Here is a 19716-nt window from a genome sequence, read left to right on the forward strand (position 1 = left end):
CTCCCGGGTTCAAGTGATTCTTCTGCTTCAGCCTCCCGAGTAGCTGGGACTACAGGCGTGCGCCACCGTGCCCGACTAATTTTTGTATTTTTAGTAGAGACGGGGTTTCGCCATGTTGGCCAGGATGGTCTCCATCTCTTCACCTCCTGATCCGCCTGCCTTGGCCTCCCAAAGTCCTGGGATTACAGGCGTGGGCCATCGCGCCTGGTCTGACAATTGATTTTTTAAAAAAACAGGCAAAGACTCTTCACGAGAGAGTATATTCCAATGATCAATAAGGATAACAAAAGGGATGTGCAAATGGCTAGGTACAATTGGTTAGAGAATTGCAAATTAAAGTACAATGAAATACAGATACACATCTATCACGATAGCTAAAGTTAGAGTCTATCAATGCCAGCAAGGATGTGGAGCAGCCAAAGAAAGTGTAAATGGTAGGAGCAAGGAGCCAGCACTACCCTTAGGCTAGGATAGCTGAAAGACAGGACCTCCCGGAAGTCCATTGGAAGAGAAACCCAGCAACTGCCACCTAAGGCCCAATAGGGAGGGAGCTTTCCTCTGCTAGCCAGTCTGTACCTTCCCTTAAACAAACTAAATTGGAAGCCAGAGGGCGCTGGGTGCAGCTGATGCAATCTGAGAAGTCAGACTCCCATAGCACAGAACTGAGTGGAGGGCTGTGGTGACTGATCTGGAGGGGTAAACAAAGAGCCAGCACAGACTGTTTAATCATTTGATCATTTGTTTGCTATCTCTCTATCAATGTAGCTAGCTAGGTTAGTTAGTTATTTATTTTTGCCTAGCTGTTTCTGTTTATTTACTTTTTGGTGGGAAAGTTGTTGCATATGTGAAGAAAATCAAATGGCACAAAAGATTGAGAATGACAAGCAACTAATGTTTGTATGCTTTCAGGTCAGGCCTTTGCTAAGCTTATTTACAGACTTCAGGGCTTCTTGCTCGAGGTACAGTATGATTAAATTTTGGAGGTGGGAAGAGGACATTAGCTAAAGGCAGTTGCATGTGCTACAATAGTAACTTTTTTTTTAAAGTTTCAAAGGCAAAATACTTTTACAGTACATTTTATTAAAATTTTCATAATCAAAACTTACAAGGAAAGAGAGACAAGCATAGTCTAATACCATGATAGCTAATAGTTATAATTAATTTGACTAATGCTCCCATTAATTAATTAATTTAATAGAGCAATACTTATTTTAAGGGAGTATTTATCTTTTTTTTTTTTTTTAAGGAAGTTATCTGAATGTATTTATCATTTGAACAGCCGGCAATCATTTGTTCATCTTATTTTCTTAGAGAAAACATATGCAGAGGCAATGTTAAAATAATGACTACATTTTGCAATAGAAGGTTTTTGTGTTAAGTGCATGACTTTTCCCCTAGCACGAATGTTGTTCATTGTAGCAAATGAAATATATGTTGCAAAAAATACTTATCATTATCTAACCACCAAAAATACATTACATTTTAAATATATTTAATATTATTATCTTCTAACATATTTATAAACACAACATTTTTTAAGAATTATTATTATTATTATTTTTAGACGGAGTCTCGCTCTGTCGCCCAGGCTGGAGTGCAGTGGCCAGATCTCAGCTCACTGCAAGCTCCGCCTCCCAGGTTCACGCCATTCTCCTGCCTCAGCCTCCCGAGTAGCTGGGACTACAGGCGCTTGCCACCTGGCCTGGCTAGTTTTTTGCATTTTTTAGTAGAGACGAGGGTTCACCGTGTTAGCCAGGATGGTCTCGATCTCCTGACCTCGTGATCCGCCCGTCTCGGCCTCCCAAAGTGCTGGGATTACAGGCTTGAGCCACCGCGCCCGGCCAAGAATTATGTTTTATGTATACCTACCTAAGAGTTATTTCAGGTTCAGTTCCAGACCACTGCAATAAAGCGAATATTGCAGTAAAGTGAGTCACACAAATGTTTTGGTTTCACAGTGCATATAAAAGTTATGTTTACACTATCTCGTAGTCTAGTAAGTATGCAATAGCATTATGTGTAAAAAAAAAGTGGAAACCTTAAAAAATACTTTATTGCTAAAAATGCTAATTAATGATCATCTGAGCCTTGGGAGAGTTGTAAATTTTTGGTGGTGAAGAGTCTTGCCTTGAAGTTCATGGATGATGACTAATCGGAGTGATGGTTGCTAAAGGGTGGGGTAGCTATGGCAATTTCTTAAAATAAGAGAACAATAAAGTTTGCCACAGTGATTGACTCTTCCTTTCACAAAATATTTCTCTGTAGCATGCGATGCTGTTTGTTTGAAAGAAGTAGAACTTCTTTCAAAATTAGAGTCAATCCTCTCTAACCCCGTTGCTGCTTGATCAATTAAGTTTATATTATACATATATATGTGTATATACACATGTATACACATAAATTTATATCATATTCTAAATCCTTTCTTGTAATTTTAACAATGTTCAACTCATCTTCACCAAGTATAGATTCCATCTCAAGAAACTATTTTCTTGGCTTATCCATAAAAAGAAGCTTCTCATCCTTCCAAATTTGATGATGAGCTTGTAGGAATTGTCACATCTTCAGGCTTCACTTAGAATTGCAGATCTCTTGCTATTTCTCCTACCTCTGCAGTTGCTTCTTCCTCTGAAGTCTTGAACTCCTGAAAGTCACCCATGAGGGTTGGAATCAACTTCTTCCAAACTCCTGTGAGTGATATTTTCACCTCCTCTAATGAATCACAAATGTTAATGGCATGTAGACTGGTGAATCCTTTCCAGAGGTTTTGAATTTACTTTGCCCAGATCTATCAGAAGAATCACTATATGTGGAAGCAATAGCCTTACAAATGTATTTCTTAAATAATGAGATTTGAAAGACAAATTACTCCTTGATCCGTGGGCTGAAGAATGGATGTTGTTTTAGCAGGCATGAAAACAACACTAATCTCCTTGTACATGTCTATCAGAGCTCTTGGGTGAATAGGTGCATTGCCAATGAGTATTAATATTTCATAAGGCATCTTTCTTTTTTTTTGGAGGAATACTTTTAGTTTGTTAAATAAAAATGTTTTTTAGAATGGTACTTTTCACATTACAAAAATAAACCAAAATGAAGGAAAGGTCACTGTAAAATGATGGAAAAAGGATCTGTAGATTTGCTTTTAGTATTTCAAATAGTCAACAATGCACATCATAAAATGAATGCAAAATCACAACAGTCTTGTATTTACTTTGTATTTGAAGAAGATAGTGAAATAAGTGGTCACATTCTATTTTCTTTTAATTGTTATTAATATGGTTGATCCGATTGGCTCTTCGATGAGTTTCATCCACGAAGTTCTACAGTTGTTCTATTAGCATTCGTTTTTTAACCTTGATGCTTCTTTAATGACATTTTGTAAAAATATTAGTCTTGTTTGTAAACTGCCTTGCACATGCTTCAGTAAAGTGAAGATTCTTTCATATTTTTTCCCTTGCTTTCAAATCTCTTTCATTATTTGTGCTTTTAGTTTGGTATGGACCTCTTCATGGCTTCTGCAATGCATCACTTTCTTTCCTTTGTTGAGTTAAGATACTGGTATGTTCTTTTCAGCACATTGTTCTTTATCTCTTGGCTCCTCATGATTTTTTAAAAATCCACCAACAGTGAGGTCATTGGTTCCTAAATGGTCATGACCAAGAGCCTGCTTCTGTATGATTGGTTGGCTGTTCCAGTAAACTGACTGGAGAAGATGTTGAAAATGCAGTATCCATAGCATTTGGTGTAATGTCTGATGAAAGTTGGTCTGCAAAATGATTTTCAACCACATCATGTACTATTGAATCATTAGTGGTTTCTTGTCAGGAGAACCCACTCCCAATGGTTACATGAGTTCTTTTCTATTTCCTAAATGTCTTGGCTGGTTTGAGAAACAAAGCGAAAGAGCACAAGAGAGAGAAATTTAAAGCTGGGAGTCCGGAGGAGACATCACATGTCGGCAGGATTCGTGATGTTCCCCGAGCTGTAAAACCAGCAAGTTTTATCAGCAATTTTCAAAAGGGGAGGGAGTGCACAAATAGGGTGTGGGTCATAGGGATCACATACTTCACAAGGTAATAAAATATCACAAAGCAAGTGGAGGCAGGGCAAGATCACAGGACCACAGGATGGGGTGAAATTAAAATTGCTAATGAAGTTTCGGGCACACATTGACATTGATAACATCTTATCAGGAAACAGGGTTTGAGAGCAGACAATCTGTCTGACCAAAATTTATCAGGCGGGAATTTTCCTCATCCTAATAAGCCTGGGAGCGCTACAGGAGACTGGGGCTTATTTAATCCCTTAGGCTTCGACCATAAAAGACGGCATGACTTGAGGGGGCTGTTCATAGGCCTACCCTCAGGGTGCATTCTCTTTCTCAGGGATATTCCTTGCTGAGAAAAAGAATTCAGCGATATTTCTCCTATTTGCTTTTGAAAGAGGAGAAATATGGCTCTGTTCCATCCGGCTCACTGGCAGCCAGAAGTCTTATCTCTGATGTTCCCTGAACATTGCTGTTATCCTGTTCATTTTTTAAGATGCCCAGATTTCATATTGTTCAAACACACATGCTCTACAAACAATTTGTGCAGTTGACACAATCACAGGGTCCTGAGGCGACATTCATCCTCCTTAGTTTACGAAGATGATGGGATTAAGAGATTAAAGTAAAGACAGGCATAGGAAATCACAAGAGTATTGATTGGGGAAGTGATAAGTGTCCATGATATCTTCACAATTTATGTTCAGAGATTGCAGTAAAGACAGGCATAAGAAATTACAAAAGTATTAATTTGGGGAACTAATAAATGTCCATGAAATCTTCACAATTTATGTTCTTCTGCCACAGCTTCAGCCAGTCCCTCCATTCGGGGTCCCTGACTTCCCGCAACAATTTCTGAAATTTTATGAAGAGGAAGAGGTTTAATAAGATCTGGCTGTGCTTGAGGTGTAGGTGCAGGTGGTCCTTTCCCCCCTACATGATTGTTTACAACAGGATTCTGCTGTCTCCCTTTTAGTAGTGGAGACATACACCAACGTCTTTTAGGGATCCCTTGCATATTTGGTTCTCCAGGTCATTTATGTTTATTTTGAGGTCCAGCCACAAATTCATCTGCTTCATCTATCATCATACCTTCTTATCCAGCTTAAAGGTGTTGCCAAATGTATGCAGCCTTTGTGGCTGATCAGGATTAATTTCTCTTAGTGGAGAAGGTACTTGCTTGAGGTATTTCTGGTAGTTCCCCATTTGTGCTATAGGAACACTGTGCACTGATCTTCGTCCTGTCCTTTAAGAATCTGCAAGTGTGCTTCACAAGATTAGATCTCATTCTTGTTAAGTGATCCAAAAGATTTCATCTTGGTATGTCATAAGCATTTCTAAACGTCTGTGGCTTCAAATCCTTATTCAGCAAAGCAACTTGGAACCCAGTGTATTCCTTCATATTAAGGTCTAGCAGCCTGTGAGGGACATCCTCTGAAATTCCTTGGAGGAGTTGTTGAAAGTCTTCCCTATATGCCATTGATAAACCATGTGATCAGCTCCGGACTTTTATTCCAGTTTCCTGTACTACCTTTTTTGCCTGCAGATCCAGTGACTCGATCAGATTCTATTTTGGCTTGTTGACTCAGTTTTTCGAGGTGTGAAATGACACTGTAACTAAGTCCATATTCCATACTGTCTGCTATTAGATTAGGTGCTCCCATCATACTAACAGCTTTCTTCAAGGGCCCGAGATAGTAAGGAGGCATTGTCTTCAAACAACTTTCAAATGACTGTCTCCACTTCAATGTTGGTTTTACCTTACGCACTTTAAACAAGTCATCTAAGGGGAAGAAGGACTGGTTAATTGTAAGCCACCACAAATAAGTTGACACAGTTCAGTGCTGTACTGGCTTTCAGGTAACCAAAAGGATGACCAAATTCACTATATTTTGCACTATTGCTCACATACACCTGCCAACATGTTTGAGATTTCCTTTCTAGGATAAATTGAGTCAGTGGTGAAGGTTCCAACACATATTTGTCACAAGAAAGTTTATCAATAACCATTGGTTCACAGTCTGTACAGGAAAACTTCACTACAGGATGAGATGTATGAGGTGGTAGTGCTGGTGAATTTTGATCTGGCCAAAAAGACTCTGGAACAGGCCAATGACCTATAGGAATCCCAGTTTTAGGATTTGGTCTGACATATACGAGTTTGTGACAGCTATGCTAAGGCTGAGATCCAAAAGGCCTTGATATATCTGGCTGCCCATCTTCTACAGGGGAAGGATCTGGTCCTGCTTTTTCAAAGTTTTATTACCACCCCACTTTGTCCTTTCTGCACCAAGGACTCTAGACGCTGATTAAGCGTTCTTGGAGAACACACAAAATACGAATGGCTCCCTGTCACTTCACATATTGGTGTGATTACAGAGTCATCTAAAGGCGCACCTGTCAACTGTTCTGATTCTACTGACATGGTGCCAGGCAACCGCCAACACTAATGCACAGAGTCTCTGATCCCAACGAAAAGGTTCCTTGGTCAATTCACTTCCAGGCAAAGGAGAACTAAGAGGTAAATGAAGCTCATCCTGGACTCCACTGGTGGTGGTCAACTTGCTCCCATCAGTAATTGTGATAATTATTTCTGACTTCAAGAAAAAAGGGTTTCTTCCCTGCCCATAGTTGTCTATGCCAGTTACTAATCTATTTAAATTTAATAAATCAAAAGCTGCCCTTAGGGATTGGCCAAGAGTCCTAAGTCCTTCAGCCTGAAGGTTTTTTAGTTCATTCATAAACTGCATGGTTTTCTTTCCATCCAGCCTTGATAGGACAGGGCGGCTCTTCGAAAGTGACCAGCATATACCTGTCTCCTCTGCTGGCAGGGCCCTGGGCATGGAGTTGCGGGATGGGAGGAGGAACAGGGCAGGCGAGAGGGAAGCACAGAGGCGAGGTTAGGAGGCAGAGAAGGGGCGCCCAGCGGCCCTGCCGCCCCCACAGTACCGTACACGCAGCTGCCTCCCCTCCACGCCTCTCCTCCCACACAGATTGCTCCCCACGTACCGCCAGGGGGCCGAGCCCGTCTCGCAGCTCCCGCTCGGTGGGGGAGGGGAGGAAGAGGCATTTTTCTTATCAGCAAGTCTCAATAGTGGGCTTAAAATATTCAGTGAACTGTGCTATAGATAGATGTGCTATCTTTTAAACTTTATTGATCCATTTATAGAACACAGTCAAAGTAGATTTAGCATAATTCTTAAGGGTTCTAGGATTTTTTTGAATAGTAAATGACCATTGGCTTCAACTTAAAGTCATCAGGAGCATTAGCCCCTAAAAAGAGAGTCAAACTGTTTTTAGAAGCTTTCAAGACAGGTATTCACTTCTCCCTACTACAGATCTAGATGAAATCTTCCAGTATAGGGCTATTTCATCCACATTGAGAATCTGTTGTTTAGTGTATTCATCTTCATCATTTGTCTTAGCTAGATGGTCTGAATAAGTTGCTGTAGCTTCTCCATCAGCATTGCTGCTTCATCTTGTGCTTTGATGTTATGGAGATGGCTTTCTTCCTTAAATTTCATCAACCAACTTCTGCTAGCTTCCAACTTTCTTCTACAGCTTCCTCACATCTCTAGGCTTTCACTGAATTGAGAGTTTGCACTGGGTTAGGCTTTGTTTCAAGAGACTGTTATAATTGGCTTGATCTTCTGTCAAGACCACTGAAACTTTCTGCATGTCAGTAATAAGGCTGTTTCACTTTCTTACTATTTGTGTGTTCACTGAAGTAGCACTTTAAATTTCTGCTAATAACTTTTGATTTGTATTCACAGCTTGACAAACTGTTTGGAGCAAAAGGCCTGGCTTACAGCCTATCTTGGCTTTTGACATGTCTTCCTCATTACACTTAATCATTTATAGCTTTTTATTTAAAGTGAGCGATATGTGACTCTTCCTTTCACTTGAACACTTAGAGGCCATTGTAGGATTATTATTTGGCCTAATTTAAATACTATTGTATCCCAGGGAATAGCAAGGATCTTGGAGAAGCATAGAGATAGGGGGAATGACCGATCTGTGGAGCAGTAAGAACACGTACATGTATTAATTAATTTTGCTGTCTTATATGGGAGTGGTTTGTAGTGCCCCCAAACAATCACAATAGTAAGTTTAAGATCCCTGATTACAGATCACTATAATAGATATAATAATAATTAAGCTTGAAACATTGCGAGAATTATCAAAATGTGACACAGAGATCCAAAATGTACAAATGCCGTCTCTGTGTAGCATTGGGAAATGACACTGATAGACTGATAAAATTGCTTAGTGCAGACTTGCCACAAACCAGTTTGCAAAAAATGCAGTACCTATGAAGTGCAATAAAGTGAAGTACCATAAAGTGAGATATTCCTGTAAGTTAAGTATCCTTTGTTTTCACCTATACCACAAATGTTTCCCCATATGAACATCATTGCATAGATTTCTATTGTCCATATCAATAATAATTTCTTAATGAGGGATTACTAGAAGTAAAAATACTTTATCAAATTCACATTAAGTATTTTAAAAATCTTGATACATAATAGAAAATTACCTCCCTGAAAGGATTCATCAATTTACACTCTTGGCAGCATCTAATCAGAATTCAGGTTCACAGTTTCTTCACCATTTTGTTCTTTGAAAATTTGATAGGCCAAAATCTGATATGTCAATATTTTATTATGAATTTATTTGATTACTTGTGAGATTAAATATGTTTTCTTGTTTAATGACTAGTTTTATTTCTTCTGTTTTATGCTGTAATTTATTTAACTAAATCCACATGTTCTGTCCTTTTTCCAATAGACATTTAAAATAATTATTTTTTAACAAAGAATAAGTATGCCAAAAATTATTTTATGAGTTTTGAATATTTCACTAGTCTTTTAAAGTAGCTTCTAATTTTTTAACACTAAAACAATTTTGACTTTATATGTAGTCAAGTGTATAAATTTTTGTATAATTTTTAGTATTGGGGGATTTAATTTGGCTTAAAATTTTACTATTTAATCCATTTATAGTTTATTTTAATGTAGTTGTAAAGGGAAATCCAATTTTATTGTGTGTGCTTGTAGACATGCATACATATATATATTTAAAATTTATTTTTGAAATAGAAAGCCTTTCCAAAAATGTCTAAAAGAAACTTATTTGTTCCACACTAAATTATTTTATTCTTTACACAAGCTATAATGTTGACCTTTTTTCATGCCTTACAGCTAGAACTTCTAAAACAATATCACTAATACTATTTACAAGAATCCTTATTCCCCATTCATTTTAATAGAAATACCTCTGTTACTACGAAATATTTAATTATTCCATCATAGTCTATAATTTGATTTGTTTATTATCTTTTTAATCCAAAAGTTACTCTGGAATACTTTTAATTTCTAAATTGTAAAGTATATATAGTGGTGAATGAGATTTAGTGATTGTGCTTTTGTTATTTATTTTTAACTGAAATATATTTTGTATGTATTTGTAGGAAAATAGATACCTGTAAATGTGGCGTTTTATGATTTTTTGAGATATTCTTTGTGATTCAGTGTGTATATTTTTCTCCATATGCCAATATTTTTCTCCATATGCCAATATTTTTCTCTATATCCATATTAAAAATGTGGATAACAAAGTTAAATTTACAGTTAATAATATAATATTACAAATTATTTTATATGTACTTTTTGTGTCCTTGATTAATGATTTTTAGGAGGTGTATATTATAAGTATAGGTGCAAAAAAACTCATAGTGGAACATGTCAATGCAATATAGCCACTAATTTGATGACTCTTACTTTGGATTCTGTGTTACTATTTAATAGTACTGCACTGTGCCTATTTGAGTTTCTCAGATGGATTTTAATTCATCTATTTATGTTAACATTTTATTACTATTTTGATTTAGGTATATTTCTTAAACTTTTGAGTTTTATTATTAATTCAATATGAGAGGTTTTTTTTTTTTTTTTTGAGACGGACTCTCTCACTTTAGCCCAGGCTAGAGTGCAATGGCATGATCTCGGCTCACTGCAAGCTCTGCCTCTCAGGTTCACACCATTCTCCTGCCTCAGCCTCCTGAGTAGCTGGGACTACAGGCGCCCACAACCACGCTCGGCTAATTTTTTTGTATTTTTAGTAGAGACGGGGTTTCACTGTGTTAGCCAGGATGGTCTCGATCTCCTGACCTCGTGATCCACCCGCCTCAGCCTCCTAAAGTGCTGGGATTACAGGCGTGAGCCACTGTGCCCGGCCCGAGATCTATTTTTAATAAGATATTTAATCTATACTAATTTCATAGCAAATTAGCATGCTCAAATTAAATTCCTTCTTATGAATTTTCATTCTCCAGGAGTTTTCATCTCAATAAATGGCCATGACATTAATCCAGATTCCAGGGTACCCATCACTATTTCTCTCTCTCTGATACTTTGAAAATTCAGTTCTTGCTGGGCGTGGTGGCTCAAGCCTGTAATCCCAGAACTTTGGGAGGCCGAGGTGGGCGGATCACCTGAGGTCGGGAGTTCAAGACTAGCCTGACCAACATGGAAAAACTCCATCTCTACTAAAAATACACAATTAGCCGGGCATGGTGGCACATGCCTGTAATCCCAGCTACTTGGAAGGCTGAGGCAGGAGAATTGCTTGAACCCAGGAGGCGGAGGTTGTGGTGAGCCGATATCATGCCATTGCACTGCAGCCTGGGCAACAAGAGTGAAACTCCATCTCAAAAAACAAAACAAAACAAAAGAAAAGAAAAAAAAAAAAAGAAAATTCAGTTCATCTGCAAATCCTGTTGACTATATCTCGAAAGTGAATTTCAATTCTGCCTCTGCCCATCTCCCTTGCCTAATAATACATCATTATTTCTCACTTACCACTTTCACAATGCTTCCTCTATTGCCTCCTGTAATGGATTCTTCATGTTGGAGCCAGAGTTATATCTTAAAGTCTTTAATCCATTTTAAAAGTGTAACTCAGACTATAAAATTCTTATGCTTTAAACTTTTCTATGAATTCTTTTATTTTAACCTAAATGCAAACTTTTTTCATTTTTTTTTTTTTTTTTCACATAGTTACTTCTGTATTCCTTCTCAACCTCAAGTCAATTCTCTTTCTCAGTTGCTTCTGTCCATCCACACTGGTCTTTTATCTTTAAGCCAGCCAAGTTCATTCATACTTTAGGACCTTCGTATATACTTTTTCTCTGCTTAAAATGTGCTTCAACCCAGCTTTTGGCATCTCAGCTCCCCTTTCGTATGTCATGCTCCATTTCACATGCCTTGGCCTGTGAGCCTTTCTCCAACTATTCTATGTAGATAAATCGCTCACTACCTCACCCACTTACTCTAACACAATCATATTCAAACCGTAGAATATATTCCCAGGGATATTCCAGCAATGATAGATTTAAGGAAATCTATCATTCAATTAACTTCCATGTATTTTATCATACCAGGTTATATGAAAAAATCACTTGGTTGCCAAGAAAAAAAAAAAACAAAAGAAAGCTTTTTGTAATGTTTAAACAAGACACATGCATCTTGCAGGCCTCTTCTCTTATAAATATTTATTTTAATGGTGAAATATAGGATCGACAGAAGGGCTTTTTGGCTCTGTTAGGAAGTTTTGAATTTAATCAAATGGTGGAGTGGACAGGTATAAGTAATCATTTAAAAAAAATCAAAGAGTGCATCATTCTTTTTTTCTTTTTTCTTTTTCTTTTTTTTTTTTTTGAGACAGAGTCTCGCTCTGTCGCCCAGGCTGGAGTGCAGTGGCCGGATCTCAGCTCACTGCAAGCTCCGCCTCCCGGGTTCACGCCATTCTCCTGCCTCAGCTTCCCGAGTAGCTGGGATTACAGGCGCCCGCCACCTCGCCCGGCTAGTTTTTTTGTATTTTTTTAGTAGAGACGGGGTTTCACCGTGTTCGCCAGGATGGTCTCCATCTCCTGACCTCGTGATCTGCCCGTCTCGGCCTCCCAAAGTGCCCGGCCGAGTGCATCATTCTTAAAAGAGGATACCAAGAGCAAAAGTAAGATAGCATAAAAGAGAGACGTTGAATGCACACAACATTTTAAAAAACATATTTAAAGTCAAGCAATTATCTTCACAAATTCTTAATATTGTATTCATCTCTAAAATGTTTTATCTTAGAAATTACCTTTAGTTTATTAAAGCAGCATTAGTTATTATGCTAATTCTTATAGTTAGTCTTTAGCTAGATATTCTTGAAGACTATCAAAATTTTTAATATACAATGGATAAAATCCAAGGATAAAACTTACATATAATTTCTTTTAGCATTAGTGCATATTAACCAATAAGGTAAATAAAACTGACCTAGTTAAATCATATCTTGATGTATTGTTTTAATTATAATTAATGCTCATCTTATGTCATAAAATATTTAATATTGTCTACCTTCTATTAACAAAAAAGAAGTTACATGAGACAGGATGTATTTTTCTATTATGTTCTATTATTGTATACAAATATATAATTCTAATATTACATATTAGTGCATAGGAAAAGTTTTAGCATGATGTTTTATGCAATTATTGGCATTATTACTGATTTTTATAATAAATTTTTAGTTGTTTATGCCCATAAACCAAACATTAAACTTTCATATTGTACTCACATGTTTATTAAAGATGTCACATATTTTTATCATACTCTATTATAAATAATAATTTTACTTACTGAGGCTGCATTATAAATTAAACATGTAAAAGAGAATATCTTGTTTTTATAATTTATAAAAATTGATAAATTGATTAAATTATTTCTACATCTCTAATCTTGACTGCTTTTAGTAATATATCTTTTATGACATACTACAATTCCTTTCTTAGTGTTTTCTGTGGGAATCTTGAGATAGACAACTTAGTAACACTTTTCTGAAATTAAAAATAAATTCATTATCTAAAATGCAGTGAGACTAACCTGTATGTTTGGAATGACAATGAGTATTTGATATACCAACTTAAATAATAGGAAGAATATTTTTTGTAAGTAGAATGTGCTAATGCTGAAGCACCAAGATTTTAATTAAAATATATTTTACACACATTGTATTTTATGAGAAATGCTACACTGGTAAATTACTAATACATGAAAACATTCCTTTTTGATTTTCAGAAGTGTTCTGAGCTTATTAGGTTAAATATGGAAATGAGCAATCCATAGAATTAATAGTCATTTGATACTTCTTAAAATGTCCATTATAGAAATTGAAAACCTGTGGTCCCAGCACTTTGGGAGGCCGAGGCGGGTGGATCACGAGGTCAGGAGATCAAGACCATTCTGGCTAACATGGTGAAACCCCGTCTATACTAAAAATACAAAAAATTAGCCAGGCGTGGTGGCGGGCACCTGTAGTCCCAGCTACTTGGGAGGCTGAGGCAGGAGAATGGGGTGAACCTGGGAGGCGGAGTTTGCAGTGAGCTGAGATCACGCCACTGCATTCCAGCCTGGGTGACAGAGTGACTCTGTCTCAAAAAAAGCACAAAAACAAAAACAAAAAAACTGAAAACATGAATACCATAGTTGTCCATCATCAACAAATATTTTTATAATATATCATCTGAGAATTGAATTAGGTTTTCCTTCAGTGTCATTTTTGATATGCAATTCAAAGACATTCAAATAAATAAATGAATTTGCTATAATACAACTCTTTCAATTACCATATAGTTATTTATGTCAATTAACATGATTTCTCAAAGCTTACAGATATTAAAATGAAAAAAATGACATCCCTTACTGAGTTTCTAAGAATATATTTTATTTATTCATTACATGCAAACTACTGGAGAGTAGCGAAATCCTATTCATCTCACTCAGAGGCACATTATATGTATTTGGTATTTAACAAACATACAAATGAATATTTTATATTGTTTTGATTAGTTGTATACTAATAATATATAAAATTATGACTTAATACAAATAAATATTTAGACACTTTTTGTTGTCCCAGGAAGTAAAAATTAATATTTAATTCATATAAACACTTTGTTACAAAGAAGTATAAAAGTGATCTAAGCTGAGTGTGTTGGCTCACGCCTGTAATCCCAGCACTTTGGGAGGCCTAGGCGGGTGGATCACCTGAGGTCGGGAGTTTGAGACCAGCCTGACCAACATGGAGAAACACTGTCTCTACTAAAAATACAAAATTAGCCAGGCATGGTGGCACATGCCTATGATCCCAGCTACTCGGGAGGCTGAGGCAGGAGAATTGCTTGAACCTGGGAGGCAGAGGTTGTGGTGAGCCAAATCGCACCATTGCACTCCAGCCTGGGCAACAAGAGCAAAACTCTGTCTCAAAAAAATAAAAATAAAAAATAAAATAAAAGTGATTTATTAAAGATCAATTTCAATCTTCTGCATATGGTTAACCAGTTCTCCCAGCACCATTTATTGAATAGGGTGTCTTTTCTCTATTGTTTATTTTTGTCAGCTTTGTTGAAGACCACTTAGTTGTAGTTGTGCATATTTATTTCTGGGTTCTCTATTCTGTTCCATTCATCTATGTGTCTCTGTAACAATCCCATGTTGTTTTGGTTACTGTAGCCTTGTAGTGTAAAGTTGGGCAATGTGATACCCTTTGCCTTTGCTCATGTTGCTTAAGATTACTTTGGTTATTTGGGCTCTTTTTAGCTGTTGTTGTTCTGTATGAATTTTAGAATAGTTTTTTTCTAATTCTGTGAAAAGATGACGCTGGTAATTTGATAGAAATTGCATTGAATTTGTAGAATGCTTTGAGCAGTATGGACATTTCAATGATGTTGATTCTTCCAATCTAGGCGTATGGGATGTTTTTCTATTTTTTTATGTCATCTATAATTTCTTTCAACAGTAGTTTGTAGTTCTCATTGCACAGATTTTTCACCTCCTTCGTTAGATGTATTCCTAGGTATTTTTATTTTGTGCGTGGCTACTGTAAATGGGATTACATTCTTGATTCTGCTCTTACCTGGAATATTATTGATGTATTAAAATGCTATTAATTTTTTTACATTGATTTTGTGTCCTGAAACTTTACTGAAGTCATTTATTAGGTTGAGGAGTCTTTTGCAGTAATATTTAGGATTTTCTAGATATAAATCATATCATCACTGAACAGCGATAACTTGACCTCCTCTTTTCCTATATAGATAACATTTTATTTCTTTCTCTTGCCTAATTACTCTGGCCAGGACTTCCAGTACTATATTGAATAGGAGTGATGAGAATGGACATCCTTGTCTTGTTCTAGTTTTTGGGTATATGCCTAAAGGAAATTAAATCATCCTATCAAAAAGATACCTGAACTCATATATTTACCACAGCACTATTTGTAATAGTCAAGACATGGAATCAACCTACATGTTTATCAACAGTGGATGGAATAAAGAAAATGTGGTACATAAACAGCATGGAATACTTTGCATCCATAAAAAAAGAACAAAATCATATCATTTGCAGCAACATGGTTTGGCTGGAGATCATTATTGTAAGTGGATTAATGCAGAAATGGATAATCAAATGCTGCATGCTCTCACTTATAAGTGGGAGCAAATATTGGGGACACACGAACATAAAGAGTGAAACAATAGACACTGGAGACTCTAAAAGTGGGGAGGAGGGAAAGGAGAAAGGGCTGAAAAACTACCTATTGGGTACTATGTTCACTATTTGGGTGACTGGTTCAGTAGAAGTCCAAATCACAGCATTATGCAACATATCCATCTAGGTTTCTCTTTTCCATAAACCTGCAAGTATACCACCTGAATCTAAGATTTAAAACAATAAAATTCCTTGGAGGAGTTATGAGCAAAACAGATTGTAGACCACTTCTTTCTCTTGCCAATTTATTTTTTTTCACAGTACGCAGCATTTTGCAATTGATCACTTTATTTCTCAGAGGTTCTCAGGCATAAATAACAGACTGCACTCTGACTGGTATCAGAAGGCATGGGAATTGTTCAACATTATAGACAGGTTTTGAAATTCCCAGGAGGGTGAAAGATATAGATCCTGAGGCTATTTAACCAATAACAATTCCTAACCACAATATGTGGTCTTCTCACGGTGATGGTACTGACAGTATCACTCACTCATACGACACTCTGAACTGGAGTTCCACCCCTGACACCCTGGAATTCCACGTGCCTCTGCCTGCCCCTGCCCCCTGCCCTGCAGTGACTCATTCGCTCTAAGTATTTGCCTGATCATTGCTTAGGTGCAAATGGTTGGTGGAAAAAAGACCATGCGCTTCTACCTACACCACAAGGACCATGCGCTTATACCAACCTACAAGGAAGTTGGGTATATCAGCTTTTTATTCTATCTCTAGAAACTGGGGCTCATAATGTAGAAAATTACCAAAACCAAGAAGGAAATGTAATAATTCTGTACAATCATACGGAGATTCCTTTGTCTACTTCACTGGAGCATAAGCTCATCATTGAGAGTTGCAGTTTTGTCTTTCCCATTCCATCTAGCAGAGTGAAGAGGCCATACCTTAAAAGATAAACTGCATCACTTCCATTGCATGTATTTAGGAAACAGAATTGGGGTAAGGAGAGAATTTTTTTTTTTTTTTTTTTATAGTACCATCATTGAGTAGCACTTCTGTAACAGAAGGCCAGTTGCCTCATATTTTGGTCAATAGAGTCTAAAACCTTTGAGCATGAGACATAGAAGGCATGAAATAAAAATATCTTCCTCATCTTTCTTCATGTAGATATGGAGATGCTGCATACATCTACATAGGAAGCATAGGAAGACCCAGTTAGCAACTTGCACTCAATTTCAGGGACAACACATGATTTATCAATTTCTAAATTAAGCATTAACTCAGGCTTTTCAGAATGTGCTGGATGAGTACTGTGTAAACAGATGTTTTGTGTCTTCAGTGTTTTCACTAATTTATATTCATTTCTTACACCCAACATATTATTAATCTATCACACCATTCTATTAGCCCAGTGTAAACTAAAAGTGACATTACTGTCCTCTTACTTTTGCAAACATATATATTGCTAAAAACACACCTGCAACCACTAATAAATGGTTTTTGGCTTATAGCACATTACAAAGGCAGTTTACTATGCTTATTCTTGTTCATGTAAATCAGAAGGGCCTTATACTGACCTTTGTTATGGATTGATGTGTCTATCCAAATTCATACACTAACATCCTAATTCCTAGTAGCCAGGGATGTGACCCTATTAGGAGATAATAGGGTCTTTACTGAGGTAATCAATTTAAAATGAGGTCATCTGGGTGAACCCTAATTCTCTATGACTTGTGTCCTTATAAAAATAAGAAATTTGGACACGGACATGCATATCGGGAGAACACCACGTGAAGATGAAAGTAGAGATCATGGTGATGCTTCGCAAGCCAAGGAGCATCAAAGATTGCCGGCAATCTTAATTGCACCTTTTGAGTTACTTGTTTTCCAGGCATCTAGTGGGGTGTGAGCTTCTTTTAAGGAGCCCTATTCCAGGCAGCCTAAAAATAAGAGGCTGGCTCAGAAGATGAAAAAGCTGAGTCAGACCTTAGGAACAACTTTCTTTCAAAACTTGTCTTCCTGGTCTTTTCTTGGACTTAGTTTTTTTTTTCTCTCTCTCTCCCTTTTTTTTTTTTTTTTGGAGTGAAATAGTCACATTTAAATAGCTGAGATTCTGATATGAGCCTAGAGGAAAAGGACCAAAGAAATAGCAGACTGCCTTTATTGCTTCAAGATTCTTGCAGGTCCATCCCGTCCAGCCTCATTTACCAGGAGACTGGGTTGAAGTTTGAGGGAAAATGCTCACCAAGTATTAAAAAGCAGGTATGTACTTGGCACTGTCCTAAACATTTCTGTTCCTCTCATGGTCTTGAATTAAACTTCACAAGGAATGTGAAGATTCCCAATCTTCACTGCACATCATATGATCCTAATTCGGTGTATTTCATGTGTTCTGTCATGATTCTTTTTTCTCATTAAATTTTTCATGCCCATGTTACTTAGCTCCACCTTCTCTGTGTGTAATAGTGAATCCCCTCATTTTGTCACAGGTGATGCTGTTGGTTAGGTATTGCTCTCTTTCCCTAAATTATCGTTATGTATTTTTTTTCACAAAAATACAAAGGGAAATCTTTTTTTGTTTGAGTGTTTGTATCTATAAAAAGGGAATGGAAAATGGACTAGAGTGCTCACTGTGATGGTTACAGACATAATAAAATGTTGTCAAGTCTGTTTAATTCCTGCAGCAATTAAATACAGTTTCAGGATGACAACGGGGCTTTTGCCATAATCCTTTAGCACTTTTGGTGCTGCAGCTATGTTATCGGAAAACCAACATCTTAGAAAGAATGCTGAAAGTTGTGTTCTATGCAACCCTAAGATAAAACCAGACTATATGAAGGTTTATAAATAAAATACCTGTCTGTATTTGATTTTATTGTACTTTATACTATTTAATATCCAATTACTTATGGTTCGTCATTAGATTGACGTTTCCATACTGACCTGTTTTTATCAAACAAATGTACACGATATCACCAGGACTGCTACTGAATTTGCAGAGCTCTTGCTCAAAAATCGTTAAGAATTTCTAGTTGCAAGAGCAGAGCATTGAACAAAATATGGGGTCTTTTTAAAGTGTGAGGCCCTGTGTGACCTCACAGATTATCTATCCATGAACTGGCTGTGTTTATCACTCTTAAGAGGAGCGGCAGGAAGGGCACTGTAAAATTGCCTTATCTTGAGCTGTTGACCTAAGCGGTCTTTTTTTTTTTTTTTTTTTTTCCAAAATCTTTTCTACCAAGCCAGCCTCTCTGTATAGCTTTCTCCATTCCAATTGTCTCACACAGAGTGGAAAACAACCTTTGATTTTGAACAGGGTACCTAGATAATATTTTCCCTTTGTATTAAGAGTTTACCTAGACTTTGAGGTGCATGGCACTTACGATTCTTCAAAGGAGCATATACATTACAAATTGATTCCTTCCTTATGCACTAATGAGATAAGGATGATAAGGGAGCCCAGCGTTTTGTTTCCCAAATGCCATTCTTGGGTATCTGCACAATTCAGTTTAAGGGCTTGTGCCATAGGCGTTTTCTTTTGTGTGCTTCTAAAAATAACCATTGGTTTTTGAGTCCATGGGGTGAGGTTATGCTATGTTTTGATGAAATATATGATTACATGTTTTAAAACCACTTGGAAAAAGATGACAAAAAATAAGAGCTAGCAGTTATTTACCTACTTCAGGTGAGAAGTTACACTAAAATTAATCATGTTAATGTATTATATTGTAATAAGATAGATGCTTAATTTAGAAACTGATAAACTGTATATTGTCCCTGAAATGTAGTAGAAATTGCCAATTTGACAAGATTTAAATGAATGGACAATGAAATCTCTCACATAGTAAAATCAAGTCCTCCTGGACAAACATTTATTGAGAAATAATAAATGCAGCTTGAGGTCTTTTTATACTTAACTATAAAATGTACTTGCTTGCCATTGTGACTACTCAATACACTGCTGTTATAATAAACAAAAAAGGGAAAAATCAATACACAAAGATGTCAATGTCCGTGGCAGGATTGACTTCACAGGCATGTGCCCTAAACAATAGCACAGGGCTTTGCACTTCCAAGGACCCTGTACTTTGTTTAAAGCTTAGCTGACACAGTCTTGAAATTCT

General features: G+C 36.8%; 1 pseudogene; it reads right to left on the minus strand.

Annotated features, from left to right (window-relative positions):
* Nucleotides 1-3263: 3263 nt before the first annotated feature.
* On the minus strand, nt 3264-6892 carry LOC111545598 (annotated as a pseudogene).
* Nucleotides 6893-19716: the final 12824 nt, after the last annotated feature.

Source organism: Piliocolobus tephrosceles, chromosome 4, assembly GCF_002776525.5.
Source record: "Piliocolobus tephrosceles isolate RC106 chromosome 4, ASM277652v3, whole genome shotgun sequence".
NCBI classification, from domain to species: domain Eukaryota; kingdom Metazoa; phylum Chordata; class Mammalia; order Primates; family Cercopithecidae; genus Piliocolobus; species Piliocolobus tephrosceles.